At 35.3% G+C, this 15244-nt stretch overlaps 1 protein-coding gene across 1 annotated transcript in view; it reads left to right on the forward strand.

Moving 5' to 3' along the window:
• Positions 1-2207: 2207 nt before the first annotated feature.
• Positions 2208-15244, forward strand: part of LOC102695273 (proline-rich protein 5) — an 85052-nt gene continuing 72015 nt past the window's right edge. The window contains exon 1 of the mRNA XM_015353268.2: positions 2208-2645. The gene's annotated coding sequence lies outside the window, so the exon portion shown is untranslated. The remainder of the gene's footprint in view (positions 2646-15244) is intronic.

Consider the following 15244-nt stretch of genomic DNA (forward strand, 5'->3'; position numbering starts at 1 on the left):
TCTATCCCTTCGAACAGCACTGCTCCACCAGGTCTACATGCTGTACTTGGTCCTCTTCCTTTCATTGGCCTAATCTGTGTGTTTTTTCCACGGGACCTTAAGATCCACCAAGATGACTTGTTTGGATGTTTCAGATAGCAGGATGATGTCCCTGATGAGGCAAGTCTTTGTGATGGTGACTGAAACCCAGAGTTGCCTTCCTAAGTCAGCCATCAACTGCCAGTCTCACACCATAATCAGTAGTCCTGTACTAGCTCTGTCTCTCCCCTGCCTTGACAAAAGCACCAGCAATAGCAGCCCTCACCTAACATTCTTGTATCCTGTAGTATTCCTTGCTCTCTACACCAGATTGCTCTTCTTTGAGCTCATGAAGCACCTTGGAAAAAACATCAAATGACTATGACTACAGGATTCTTACCAATGCAGTCTACCAATAGGTAAATTCAGTTAGCTATTTCATATGCTGTTTTTGGATTGTTTTTGCTTTATTTTCTGGAATTTTATTGAAGTCTCATATTTTACCATCTTTTTGAAATAATTTATCTTGACCTTGAAAGTAAAATTGTAATAGGATTTTGTTTTTCAAAATCAAAACCATATTACATCATAGCTTTAAATGTATTTTGTATGTTAGCTCTAGACAGAACCAGGTGGCAAAAACCTTAGTTCTGAGAGCACTTTTGATGCTGCAACCCAAACATCACTGGCCGTTCACTATTTTGGATGACAGACTTATATATAGCTAATGTGAGCTTAAAGTCTGCAAAGATTTTAATGAATCAACAGCAGCCACTGTAGCTGCTCAGGATTCTACAAGCTTGAAATTATCACAAGCAAAAGCTGTGTGAAGTCTTCTGTCTGGCTCTTTAGGTTTTCAGTTTCAGCTATGAAACATTGGTGAGAAAAGGAGCAGATGGTCTGGCAGTACACATTTAATAGGGTACTTGTATGTCATCTTCTTCTGTTTTGTGCTATTATGAGACTTGTACCTTTAAGCAGAGTTCAATAACAATTAGCATTTTACAGTTTAATATAAAGTAAAAAACAATTGCAATGAATGTTTGTCTTATGTATTATTTTGTGTTTGCAATGCCCACTGTTAATCATGATTGAATATTCTGTAATGTACTAAGATAATTACTGTGGTGAAGATTAGTATACAGCCCAAGGCCTGTGATTAAAGTAACAGGCCAGTCCCAAATGGATATTACTGTAGGGCCCATAAAGCCTAAAGGAGACTAAATGTCAATGTTTGAATTAGAAAACATTATGTCAAAAACATGGAAGATGACATTTTCAGAAAAAAATCAACCCTATTGCACAAACTTAATGGTGTTTGTAATTTTGCTCATCTTTATAAGAACAGAAATAAGGAAAGGCATTTCTGAACAAAATTAATGTATGCATATCTGTGATAATTGACACTATTAAGACCACCTTTTCTATGCTGAACTCTTTAATAAAACAGTGAAAAAAGCAAGTTTTGGTTCTGTAGAAAAAAAACGTTTTATAAGATCCTATAATATGCTACTTAATGGAACATGAAAAGACACAGGCAATGCACAGTACTCATCAAGTAACGTTATGCTTAACCGTTATACTTAACAACAACCTATTTTTTAAGATATAAAATACTTAATGTAAACTCAAAACATAACATTTTAATATTACCTTTTTACTACGATCTCTACTTAAGGTTTTTCGTAAATAGGTCAATGCTGAATTGCTCAACACGTAACAAAGCCATCCAGGTGACTGGTCCAAACCGCAATGCCTTTCTTCCTATTTCAGTATTTAAGTGTGAAATGAAACCAAGAACAATAGAAAAGATGTTCGCTATCAGAGCTACATGTTTACATTGGCGAAACTATTGTAGTGAAATAAAACTTCAAAGTGTTAAATTAAAATTTAGCTTGCCAACACTAGCCGGTTTCAAGATTGCTATATATGAAAATGATTACATACTGTATGAGAAACACAACACTAAAAAGATAACCGCGGAAATTCCATGGTTCATTTTTGTTTTAGAATTCTTAGCGTGAACCCCGCAACTCGTGCACCCATTTAAACTCAAGCAAGCCAGGTCAGCGAAATTAATTTTCGAATAATTACCAACTACATTTTCCTAGAGCTAGTTTTCGTACTCCTGCGAGAATGGAGCTCTCTTCATTGCTCAGATAATGTTCCTGTTTCGTAATGGGTGAAACAGGGCACTTGCATATTTTCTCGAAAGGCGTTACTGCAGCCTTGAAGCTTGAAGCCTGGTCTTTGGCTGATCTCCAAGCTCGATTGGTTGTAAGGCTGCATATTGTGCAGTTCTACAGTACCTACAGACAGTGCACTGCACACACACTGTATCCGCGCAGATCGAGAGAGACTGGCTGGCACTGACAAGTCAAGAACACGAGAAACCAAACCGGAATTTATCAACTAAAATTATCGACACGACTCTGGACGTTGCACTTAAGGAAAACAACAATGTATAGTCAGAAATAAGTCGGATATTTTTGCACATCGATTTGCAGTGACATTTTGTGAATAATTTCTTGTTTTATATGTCTGTTCCAGTTGGGGTATGTCATGACAGCTATTGATATCAAGTCCTGTCGCTTTTTGCAGACGCTCTAATTGAAAGAGAAAAAACGGTGAGTAGCTTCTCTTTGTATTGTCTCCTCTTAAAGGGAAGGAATTAAAGCTACGTATTCTCGAGAAAGAATTTAGTATCTGATTTATTTCTTAATGCTTTTACATACAGAGAGATGTTTTGCTTTTGTGTTGTTTTGGGTTTACAACGGCTATACGAAGTCATTACGGACTCAAGTCTTTAAAATACAGCATTGCACTGAATGGAAATCCGGAGACGTCGGCTGCTTTAAAGGGAAAGGCTGTTTGTATGCCGAGACCCCTTCCAAAAGGCCCGTTTCTTTGAGTTTTATTGCTTGAAAACATTAGGAAGGAAATAAAGTGTAACAACGTGTAGGGCAGGAACGACTTGTCCACAAAGATGGATGCAGAAACTCTTTCCGACGACCGATGTTTAATTGAAGCAATTATTTATGGCAAACATGAATCCCAAAGACAATGCCCAGACTGGAGAAATAGGCAAATGTGCGCATCTAGTCAAGTAGCTTCAGGTCTTAACGGAAAACGCTTAACTGGAACTTACGTGTTTCTTAGGCGGTCTTAACTTAAATACGTTGTTTTAAATGATGATCAATAAATTAGCTCTTCACAATTAATATTTATTCTTTAGTAGTAATTTATTCTGCTAAAATAGGTCATGACTGTGAATTACAAAAAGTTAAAATCGTATTTCTAGTCAAACACCCATGAATGTTTAGAAAGTTAAAATTAAATTGTTCAAGGATGCTTCGATTGGATGTCTTTAATTTTTCTTTTTACGAGTACTTTGTAGTATCTATAACCTATAAGAGTTTGTGGTGTAGCAATTTTCAGCTTCCTTCTTATATCAATTGTAGTTACATTGTGTGCTTTAACTCCACTGGTTTACAGTGCTCTTGCGGTTCCACGCAGATGAACGGGGTTTCCTGACACCTGTGCACTTCGCACTTTGCTCTGAGGGTTTCGTTTTTACGATGGGACACCCACCATATATTGGTCAACGCCGGTGTGTACAAAAGCACATAAACCATACTGATAATAATTTTAAAGTATTTTAAAGTAATAGTTTATTGCTATTAAAATGACAGCAGCGATATATTCTCAACTATGCTATCAACTGTCTCCATATACACTATAGATATACTCAGTGCATAAAAGATTGAAGGCTTGCCATATTGTTACTGCAAAAAATAACTTTCCGATTCTCAAACAGGGGCAATACAAGTTTGTGGTAAAAACTAACAATAACAACAACTTGTTTTATTCATTTACTGTTAAAACAGTTGTTGAATGTGAATGTGTTGCTGTGTGATAATTACATTTTTTCAAAATAAAAATGTTGTGTGCCTTTGGCACATCACATTGACATAAGTAATCATTAGGGATAGCCTTTGTCACTTGTTTCATTGTACATATAGGTTATAAAACTGAGCTATCTGACCTCTTTGGCTAAATAAAGAATATTTTTCAACAATGTGAACTGTTCCGACTAAATTAATAGGATCACTACTCGGCAGTAGAGTTCACAGACGTCTAAAATAGTGCAATTTATCTGAGTGTTAGTCAGAGTAATTAGTCTTGAGTGTCTGTTTATATGGAGTTTGTTCTTTGAAAGTTTGCATATGATTACCAGGTGGTGCTCCAATTTCCTCCAGTCCCCTAAAGCCATGTTGGCTAGATTTGATCTGTGTTATTAAAAACAGTCTCTTTATCGATGGCCCTGTTATGGTTGATCGTGTCTAGGGGGAGAGCAGTTGTGTGATCTCAGCCTTCAGCCCTATGTTTCAGCAATAAGCTGTGACTCTGGGAGCACAGTGGTGCAGTAACATTGCTTGATTGCAGCTCTTGGGCCCTGTGTTCAATTCTGGATCTGGTGTTTTATCTGCGTGTACTTTGTATGTTCTCTCTGTGTTTGTGGGGGATTCCTACTGTTGCTTTGGTTTCCTCTCAAAATCCAAAATTTGCCCTGTGATGGACTGGTGGCCCATCTAGGGTGTACCCTGACTTGTACTCATTGATTGCAGGGATAGGGTGGTGGGGGAGCTGGAACCTGTACTGGTTAGACGATGAATGGATGTTTTGATCATCACTGGGTTTAAGGTAGTTACTGAAGATGGAGGTTTCCTGACAAAAAGATCAAAAGATCTGTTTAGGAGCTCCTTGTCCCTTATTATGAACTGTACAGTGTCAATGAAAGAAAGAGTAAAAACCATGAGGCTAAATGGTATAAAAAATTGTATAATTATTACAGTATTTAGGCATACAGCTCCAAGAAAAAAATTGTGATTCCAAATATACAGTACTTAAGGGAATTACAATTTCTAATGATGTTACCCTTGATTGTGACCAGTAACAGTGTTAGAAGACAACTGATCAGGTGACAGTTTAAAAAGCAACAAGCAAAGACTTCCTACTTTCGGTTGGTTATATCGGCTGCTTGGAGGAAAAAGAACAGTTTCTCTTTGTGCAACTTCACCAGAAGGAAAAGAAGTGACAGACCAAGTAACTGCGACTGTGAGCTGAAGAAACATCCTGATGCAACACACAGAGCAGCAACAGTTTTAGAGTCCCATACAATTATTTTTTCCAAACTGTAAATGGGATTAATGTGGGCCTTATTATACGATAAAGTAGACAACTTTATTCTATTTCCTAGGTTTTAAAATGTTCTTAAAGGCAATTATATAATCTTTTCAGCAATTAGCAATGTAAAATCTTAGTTAAATTGAGTAAGTACCCAAATTAGGTATTCAGGAGTTCAAAAGGGACTGGAAGAAAAACCAAAGAAGACACCACAGCCCCTGAAAATAAACATCTCACATTTAACATGATTAACAAAGACCTAAAGACTTCAGCAAAATTAATAGGTGAAAAATGTAAGAGATGATACACACTTGAGTAATTTCATTCAAAATACAATGTGTGAGAATGCACAAGACTGTTGTGCAATTATGTTTCACAAACATTCAGGCACTGATATTCTAGAAAAAAGGAAATGTCTAAATATGTGCATATACAGTATTATACTGAATGAGACATTAAAAGCAAATAAATTAAAGTGCACTCTGTTTTAATTATGTTACCACTAGAGTGTTGAGCACTATCATTGTAAGTGTAACCTGCTGCCATTAGTGTTGAGATTCACCATAACTCTGATGGGTTTCCTTGTAGGATCATTACAGTACATACAGTATGCCTATTTCAATGCTCATGTTTACCTGTCATGCTAATAAGCCCTAAAAAAGGAGACACTGCTGTTCATGGTTCTCAACTTTGACTTTATAGAGGCAAAGTAGAATTAGAAGTTGGTTTAGATGGGTCTGTTTCTAGTATTTATATTCTGTAATTCATGGTGATTTTTTGCTTTAAAACAAATAGATTGTATATAAATACATGTAGTGCCAAAAATAATAAGAAGGAGTTTAATAATACAAATGTAAAATGAATATTAGAGTACAAAGGCTTAATCCCTGCCCAGATGTTCTTTTATTTATGTGTTGTCTCTGAGCTGTGATCATATTGTCTACTTTGAAAGGTGTTACATAAAACTGTTATAAATGAGAAGATACTAATTTAGTTTGCAGTATCTTATTAATCTGCATCCAGCTGTTTCTTGAAGGAAGCCAGGTTATTAGCTTCAACCATATGGTTGGGTAGGTCGTTCCTTACTCATACCCCTTTGAGTAAAAGTGCATCCTGTTCTTGATGAAATTAACTTCAGTGTAGTTTCCATTTGTGTCCTCTGGTGTTTTTCTCTGTTTATTCAGAAGAAGCCCACTGCATTGACAAAGCCTTTGAGGATTTTGAATAATTACATTGGGTTCCCCTGTAATTTTCTCTGTTCAAGCCTAAAAAGGTCTTTCAGCATGTCACCATTTCTGAATGTGTAATAATTCAGCATCTACAAGAGACACAGAATAAATAAACTGTTGATATACAGTATAGTATATACGGTGGTGTGAAAAAGTGTTTGCCCCCTTCCTGATTTCTTATTTTTTTGCATGTTTGTCACACTGAAATGTTTCAGATCATCAAGCAAATTGAAATATTAGACAAAGATAACACAAGTAAACACAAAATGCAGTTTTTAAATGAAGGTTTTTATTAATAAAAAATAATAAAAAGGTGGGATTTGTTTTTCTTAAGGTTGATCATTCAGTACACCTCGGAGCCTGGGCATAAAAAATAATAAAAATCATGCAATTAAATATTTAGACAAAGGTAGATAGGAAAAGGAAACGCATTAGGAACTGAGCCTGAGACACCTGTTCTGGGTTCTAGGTTCTAGGTTGGAGGGGATGTTCTCAAGTCAGCAAATGTCACCATTAGCTGCTACAGCTGTGACCCAGCTGTTAGTCTGCTTAATTGTTTGCTTCATAATCAGAATTATAATTTTGTCTCCAGTTCATACTCCTTACAGCTGTGAAAGTCTCAGGCCACCATTGGAAGCAATATAAGCTGTACAGCTCAAATGTGTGCTTTGCACCAGATTGCAGATTTCTCATAGGAAGGCCTATCCAAGCCTGGACAAACATGTGCCTGTTCACTCTTTTTGGAGTCCTACATGCAGCATGTAATTGCAATTTATCCTGCAAGTGTTAAATGAGGTTCAGTCTGGCAGGTAGCACATCCATGACATAACCTTCAACAACTGTTAACAGCCTTAAACATTCTCACAAGCAGCCTAAGGACATTTGTTGAGCTACTGGAATGTTGTCACATCAGAATGAGTGCTCATGATAGGTAGGAGATGAGGTCCCAGGACTTAATCAGTGTAGCACTGTGCAGTTAGGTTTCCATTGATTGAGCACTGTGCAGTCAGGCTGACCAAACCATTGAACTTGAACCTTCCCGATGTTTATTCTGTTGTACATACAATCTGTATGTTGTTTTGTACATCTGTGACACACTCACTGTCCTTCCTCAACACAAAACCAAGTTTCATTGCTAAAGAGGTTTTGGCTACACTGCTTGCAAGCCCACCTGAAGTGTTGTTCCAACACACCAATGGCACAAAAGTGTTGTTCTCTTCATGCATGGGACTTATAGGTTCCTTTCTGTGCTCTTTATTCTTGATTTTCACAAACTTTGATATTAAACTAGTTGATATTAAATTCGTTTTGCTATAAAAATACATGCATTAATAGAATGATAAGTCTCCTTTCATGCTCAGTATATTTGAATAATATTCACAAGTTATTAACTTAAGTGTTATTGCGATCTTCTTATTTAAAACTGAGAATCTCATAGCCTCCCTCAAAGCTCGAGGGGTTTTGCAAAATTTGATCGGGTGTCTTAGTGTGCTTTATTGATTTAATTAGAATGTTTTGCGGGGAAATGTGCTGAGCTATCATATTAGATGTACAGTATTAGTCCCAACACCAGTAAGAAACGTGAAAACACATGCAAGAGTCCCTTGGAATGTCATCTTTAAATATTGATTGACTGAACTGATTTTTTAGTATCTGTTTAAATACTGGGTTGAAACTGTCATTTATCTTTCTTTAAACAAAGCTAAGAAAGGTTACTGTCAGGGAAAACAAGCTGTGATAGTAATGCCAAGTTCTATGCACCTACTTAAGTTTTATGTTTGGATTTGGTACTACACATAAGATGTTTAAATGATGAGATAGATATGTTTTCACATTAGATTTAAATATTGGCTTTTATTAGTCAATATTTTGAGGCTTTATTTATTTATTTTTGCATAGCACGTCTGTATATTGGTGCTTGTGGTAGAATTATATGGATTTATTTTTCATGTAATGTACCTAAATTAACCTATTGATGTTTATATTAATTAAACTAAACCATAAAGCATTCTGTGGAAAACAATTCTCCTTATGGCCTCCTTCAACCGATAATTATGAATGTCTGAATATATTCAGTAGAGTTCCTTTGCTTAAAAATGTAATACCTTCTATGTACACAGAGTCTTTTCAGATGTTTGCATGCTTAATTGTACCGTTCCAACCTTAAAGCTACATAACAGGAACAAGCTTTATAAAGCTTTATTCAACTATTTTATAGCTTTTTTATAGCTTTTATTTCTTTGGAGGCTAACATTGTTACTTCCTCATGACTGAAGATACCAAAGAATGTTATTTGAATGTTAGCCACCTTAGGATTTAGCAAGGTAGGAAGTGAACATAAACCAGAGTGAAAGAAGTTGTTCTGAGGTGGGGACTTTCAGAAATTCAGTTATGATAAGACTGATCTGTTCTGAATTATACCCCAGTATTTTCTTGTTTTTCTGTGAACATAATGGATGGATATCATTGGGAACAAAAAACCCTATCTGCACAGCCCCTCAACTTTGATATGGGAGGAAATGATCATCCACTTAGGAGGTGAGATTCTAGTTTAGGTTTTCATGTACTAGCCCATCACACTGGGACCACAGTCCTTGCCAAATGTTAAAATAGTGTAACTCTGAGGCCACCCAACTCATTTATTTGAGTTATATTGGAACTTGGTTCAATAAATGTGTAGGTTTGACAGTGTAGCGAACAATAGAATTTTAAATTTTAAGTACCTTGGTATTTTACAATTTTAAGTGATTTCATCATTTGTGATAATATTGAAAATCACATGCACTAAGAATTCACCGATGGGTTTGCTCTTTTACTTAGCAGTCTTTCATATAATCTGGTGTCATTCAGAGATTTCAAGGTTCTGCTGTTTCTTCATAGCTGAATAGTGAAAAATACTGCTTTATTTTGACTCTAGGGTAATTATGTACAGTACTGTACACGTATGCCTAAGCTCTGATTGAAATCTTTTCAGCAAGTTAGACAAATTAAATACCTATATAGCTGTTCTCGAACATCTTATAGGAGATACTATTGGAGCTACTAAAGGCAGCTATTGGAGCTGTGTCAGTTGAATGTACCTTAGTCAAGAGTGAAATTATAGTGGTTTACCTATGTTTTTGTTTCTTATGCATTGTTATATGATTTCACATCCTGTTTTTAGATCCTCTTTGCAGTGGAAAGTTAGAGCTATATTTTCTCATGATAACAATAGGTACAAATACCTCACAATGTTTTAATCTAAATGTGCTTCTATTGCTAAAGTGAAAAGTATTAAAACAATCTTTAACATTTACTTAAAAGATGTGCTATATAATGATTTTTAGGACTAATTATCAAGCTTATATGTTTTATTCTTTGTACAGCCTTTAATGCAGTGGAGAAAAATATGTCCCTATGGATTAAGCCAGGATTTGGGAGAGAGGGTTACAAATTTAGTCAGTAGAATATGTTACTCTGTAGTTTGCTAGTGGCTCACCCAGTAAGGACATGTATTCAGACTGCAGGTTGAGATCTATGATCCAGAAATTATTATTTTGAGCCTGGATCCTGTCACTAGTCAGTTGTCACTAGTCAACTTCCATGGTGCTGCTGGGGTAGGTTTGGGATTCGTTGAAGAAGGCTTTCTCACCTTTTTGGCAAACAGTGATTCTTATGCAGGTGTGTTGTAACATCAATTAGAAGAACATGGCAGTATTGTATTTGGCTCTTCTTCTGATACGCTTGCAGTGCTTTAAATGACCAATTGGCTCTGCAGATTTCATTTCAGAGGAACTTGTCTATGTACCTGTTTGTTTCCCAAGCAGCCAGCAGGCAGTCATCTTGTGGAGAGTCTTAAAACAACTGGGGATTCCACAGTTGGTTGGAACATAGTACAGATATAACTGGAAGTTCAAATGTTGTTTAAAGGAATATATTACTCTAATATTCTAATACTGAAAATTCAGTGCCAAATGCAGGTTTTTTTGAGTCTTACTCCATGTCACTTTAATTATAAAATGTCTGCTTCCAATTTATCTCCCACTGAGATCTTCATTAGATCCGAATACTGTACACTGAGACTGTGTGGCACTGAACTGTTAGAAATCCCTTTGTACTACCACATCATACTTAACATGTTTTGCTCTTATATGTTCTATAATTAAAAACAGCTGTAGAGGGTCATGTTTCATTAATGTTGAATCTTACTTTGTCAGGACATTTCCTCTGTTATTCAATTAGGTCAATAAAGCTGGTCAATAACGTTTCCATTTTATAGCATTCGGTGAGTAGCAGAAATTCATCAGGGATAAATCACAGATTGCTTGAGCCTATAATGAAGAAACAGTACAGTACAAAAATATTACATCATAAGTAGACGCAATGTCTAGGAATCAGTTACTGCTAGGGTCTATATGAAAATGCAGCTGCAAAAGATATTCACTGTAATTCTGCCTTTGCAGGAGGCATTGAATTTTAGAGGAATGTACACTTTGAATTGGTCTAATGGGGGTCATTGTAAAATTTTCCTGTGTGAGTGTTGTGATGCTATAGTTTGGTGTCCAACTACTGGCTAAGTTTTTATTGTTGGCATATTATTTTTACAGTTCAGCCATTAACTCTACAATGTCCATACCATTTGTATGGAAATTTTACTTCCTTTCTGTTATGGATTTTTTTACCTTTGTTTCTATTGTATAATTGAGGGCTATGTTTGTGTAAAGTCACTTAGTGGTGATTGATCAGAACCATTGGATCACTGTCTAAACAAGAGTGAAAAGATTTTTCCCCTCCATCTGAAAGACCCCACCCTTAGATATGGTGGCTCCAGGTAACTAAGCACATTAAAAACCCATTATAATAACACTTCAAATTGTAGGAGGCTTTACTGCAGAGTTCATAGCAATGGTTAGACCCCTCTACTACTACTTTTTTACGGCAGTCTCCCCAGACTGCTTCCTAGCTAAAACTGTGAAGGTGCCACATACTGAAACACATAATTAATTACACTGAAGTCACATGCTGTGTTTCTAATTCTTTACCAATAATTCAAAATTAATCAACAGCCATTAAAACTGTATACAACAATTAGAGGGACTTGATGATCCCCCCAAAGAGCAGCCTACGACACTACATTTCAAAGCTGTCTTATGTGAGGTATTATGACATACATCTCAGTTGTATATTGTATGCACATTTTTGGTACCTGATACTTTTTTTTCTTTAGCCCATCTCCACCCCCCCCCAGCTTTGGAGAACTTCTTTTTTTTTCACTCTCATTTTTGTTCTTATTAGACAATAACAAAACAAAATAATTCAAAAACTTCTTACTAATATTCTAAACACTCCTTTTGCTCCTTAATGTTAAATACTTTTCCTGATGCATCTTAATATCCATAGTGCTGTTTGCAATTGTTGCCTTTGCATGCTGCTTCACTATTCAGTTCACTTCTAATGTTTTGCTCAAATTTGAAATTGGCTAAAACTCTCTCCCATGTGCTTTACTGTGAGTTTCATTTTTTTCCTTCATGTTTTCACTCCTTCAAGCTGCTCCTTTTGTCCAGTAAGCTGGTACAATAATGTGTGCCACTTTAGATCCTAGAGATGCACTTACTGTATATCTAGAATTGCTAGTTGAACTGGGGCTATATTGTAAAATGCTTTTAAAGTGTAAGATGTTAAATTAATTTGGAAAAGAGAAGTGAAATGTTAAACATACAATATAAACATATACTGTATATCCACCTGATAATTTCCTTTTTTTAGAGAGGAGATATTGTACATGCCATGCAGTTCATGATTTTTTATGTTCATAATTTTTTCATAACATCTTCACTACACTACACATCATTACACTAAAACTTTACTTAAAAGCAATTTCAGATATTCCTGTAATTGTCTGAAAGTGATCATACCAGGGCTAGGGATCTGTAGTGCGACTGCTTTTCTCTTTAAGATTAAAAAAGTAATTCCCCCATTTCTCATGTTTCCTGTTTTTTTAAAAAAAACATCAATTTCTTTCCTGGTATTTCATGAGTAAGTTTTTGAATTAATGAGATTTTGTCATGGGTTTCGCACTTGCTTGGGTTTTAGCAATTAAGGTATTAGTTTGTGTATAACTGGATTTTGTCCTCCACAGGCATTATTGGTGATTAATAGAGTAAAACATGATAAAGTCATAATTTGATCTTGAAATTTTTCCTTATTTTGACTTCTTAAAAATATGAGCATTTGACTCTTTTGTATAAATGTAATATATCCCTTATCATTGCAGTGGAGTTTGAGTTTTTCATTGATTTCACAATTTGGGGAGGCTTTTGTTTTTGACATAGGAGTTTATGAGACAGATTTATGCAGAATATAAGCTTTTAATGTAAAAAGATACCCTTCTAATACTGTTTTAAATGTGCTTTCAAATAAAAATGTTGATATACATGCTCATGCCTCTCGACTAAATTCAGTACCCAGCTCTATTTCTGCCGTCTAAAATAGTTTTCTGGAATCTGTGTACAGTAAATTGCTTGCAAGTAAAAGCACTTCTTATTATAATCAATCAGTTATACCTTACTGAAACTTACTGAAACGTATTGGTAGCAATTTGTTTCAAGTAACATGCAGACTGTGTGCTAGTTCGTTCTTAGTGACATACTGGCACTTCAATTATTGTCAACCCCTGTATAAACAAAAAAGAGCCAAGGTAGCTTCTTAGTACCTGTTGTGACTGAGAAATAACCCAGGCGTGCCATACATATTTAACTAACTAAATATACTAAATAATTAATGTGTTATGTATTTATTAGTTGTGTACTACCACACAGCAACTTGAGTGCTAATAATAAAGTACTAATATACAGTATAGCTTGCAAGGTACCCCTAAAATAGTGCTACCTTTCTATATCCTGTTGAATTATTAAAGAATTGTCAATAGCTCTGTTGGCAAATCCTTTCATTTGTGACACTTACATCCACAAATGTTTTAATTCTGTTTAATACATTTACATTTTTTTTCTGTTGATACTGTATCCACAGTGTGTTAGAAATTGCAGGTTGTGGGTAAAATGCTTTTTCTTTAGTGGTATGACCGTTCACGGCTTTTGTAGTTTGTGGTCATGCAAGACTTTCTTTTCACCTGGTCTTTAAGACTTTTGTTTTTTGTATTTCTGGTTCTAGAGTATAATACAGTATCCTCTAATTTCTTTCTGTATAGTATGATTTTCTGAATATTTACTGTAGATAATCCATTTTACTAAAAAGTATTGGATTGCTTAAATTATTAAGAGAATGCATTTATTTGGGTTAACAGATCTTCCATTATATTTACTTTGATTAGATTTATGACAGCCATATTAATAAATAATATGACTTTCTTTTTTCTTCATTTAAGGTAGTTATTAAGGTATGTTTTGTTTATCCATTTCTCACATTTTCAGTGACCTATATATCATCCCATGCAATTGTTTCAAAAAAGATCACTGCCAAAATGTAGCTAGATTAGATTAATCTGATGTTGAAGTAACCAATTATATTAAGTATCTGCCATTGCTGTTGCTTTCACCGTGACCTACATATTAGAGGGAACGCAAGAATTTGCTTGACAGCTCCATCTACTGCCAAGATGCAGCGAGTGTCCCCTTGTGTACTACTGTATCATACTCGGCCATAGTGTTTGTCAGTAGCTGAAGCATTTTAATATCATCAATAGGGGTACTCAATCTATAGCACCTCCAACCTATACCATTAAATCATTTTATTTTATCAATAATTAGGAGGCGTGGTTAGTATTACTGCCTCGCAGCTCTGGTGTCCCAGGATCAACCCAGACCCAGACCTGGGGTGCTATCTGGAGTTTGTATGTTCTCCCAGAGTTTGTGTGGATTTCCTTTCACAGTTCAAAGACATACTGGTAGGTTAACTGGCTACTGGGAAAACTGGGCCTGATGTGATGGTGGCGTGTTTGTGTACCCTGCGATGGATGGACGTCCCATTCAGGGTTTATCCACCCTTGTGACCGTTGCTTACTGAGCTAGGCTCTGGCTCCCACCATGACTCTGAACTACATAGTTAAAGTAGTTCGAAAATAATTAATGAATGATTACAAGGTTTAGTATATCAGTTAAAAAGATATTTGATAAAATTAAAAAAGAGGGATTGAAGTAACCAGATTGGAGATGTCAGAGGTTCGGTATACCCATTTTAAACTAAAACCACATAATTAAGGCATCTACAGAATGTTACATGAGCTCTTCATGCGATGTAGTGTATGTATGCTAATAAATGAATACCTCCTATCACAGTTGGAAGAAGCCATTTTAATGCTTAAATCATCTTAATTTCAGTTTAGCACATGTTAATTTTAAAAATGATAAGGGAGATTCAGGTAAAGAATGACACAAATTAATGACACTTAGTACTGAAAGTTATTAAGGCTCTTGACTTTAATACACCTCTACTAGGTAGATTCTAAGTTATTTGTAATCCACTAATAAAGATTTGCACAAGTATTTAGATTTTTATTGTACACATCACAAGATCATTTTTATGTGATTCTAGTTTCTAGAATGCTTTATAATTTGCTTATTTCGTTACATATAAAAAATAATGCTTGTTTTTATTTTGTAGGTCAGAGTACAAATTAAATGAAAGTAAAAAGGAAAAATTGGCTCAAAAATGAAATGTAATAATGTATATTCTTGTGTGTGTAACCTTATAGTTATATTTATTCAGTTTTGCTGAGTATAATTTTTCACTTTATAAACAATTATTTTTGTTTCTTATTGTGATTGCTTTCTGTACCAGTATTCCATTTGATTGCTTAAAGACAATTTGCTTAT

The sequence above is a fragment of the Lepisosteus oculatus genome, chromosome 7 (assembly GCF_040954835.1).
Source record: "Lepisosteus oculatus isolate fLepOcu1 chromosome 7, fLepOcu1.hap2, whole genome shotgun sequence".
NCBI classification, from domain to species: domain Eukaryota; kingdom Metazoa; phylum Chordata; class Actinopteri; order Semionotiformes; family Lepisosteidae; genus Lepisosteus; species Lepisosteus oculatus.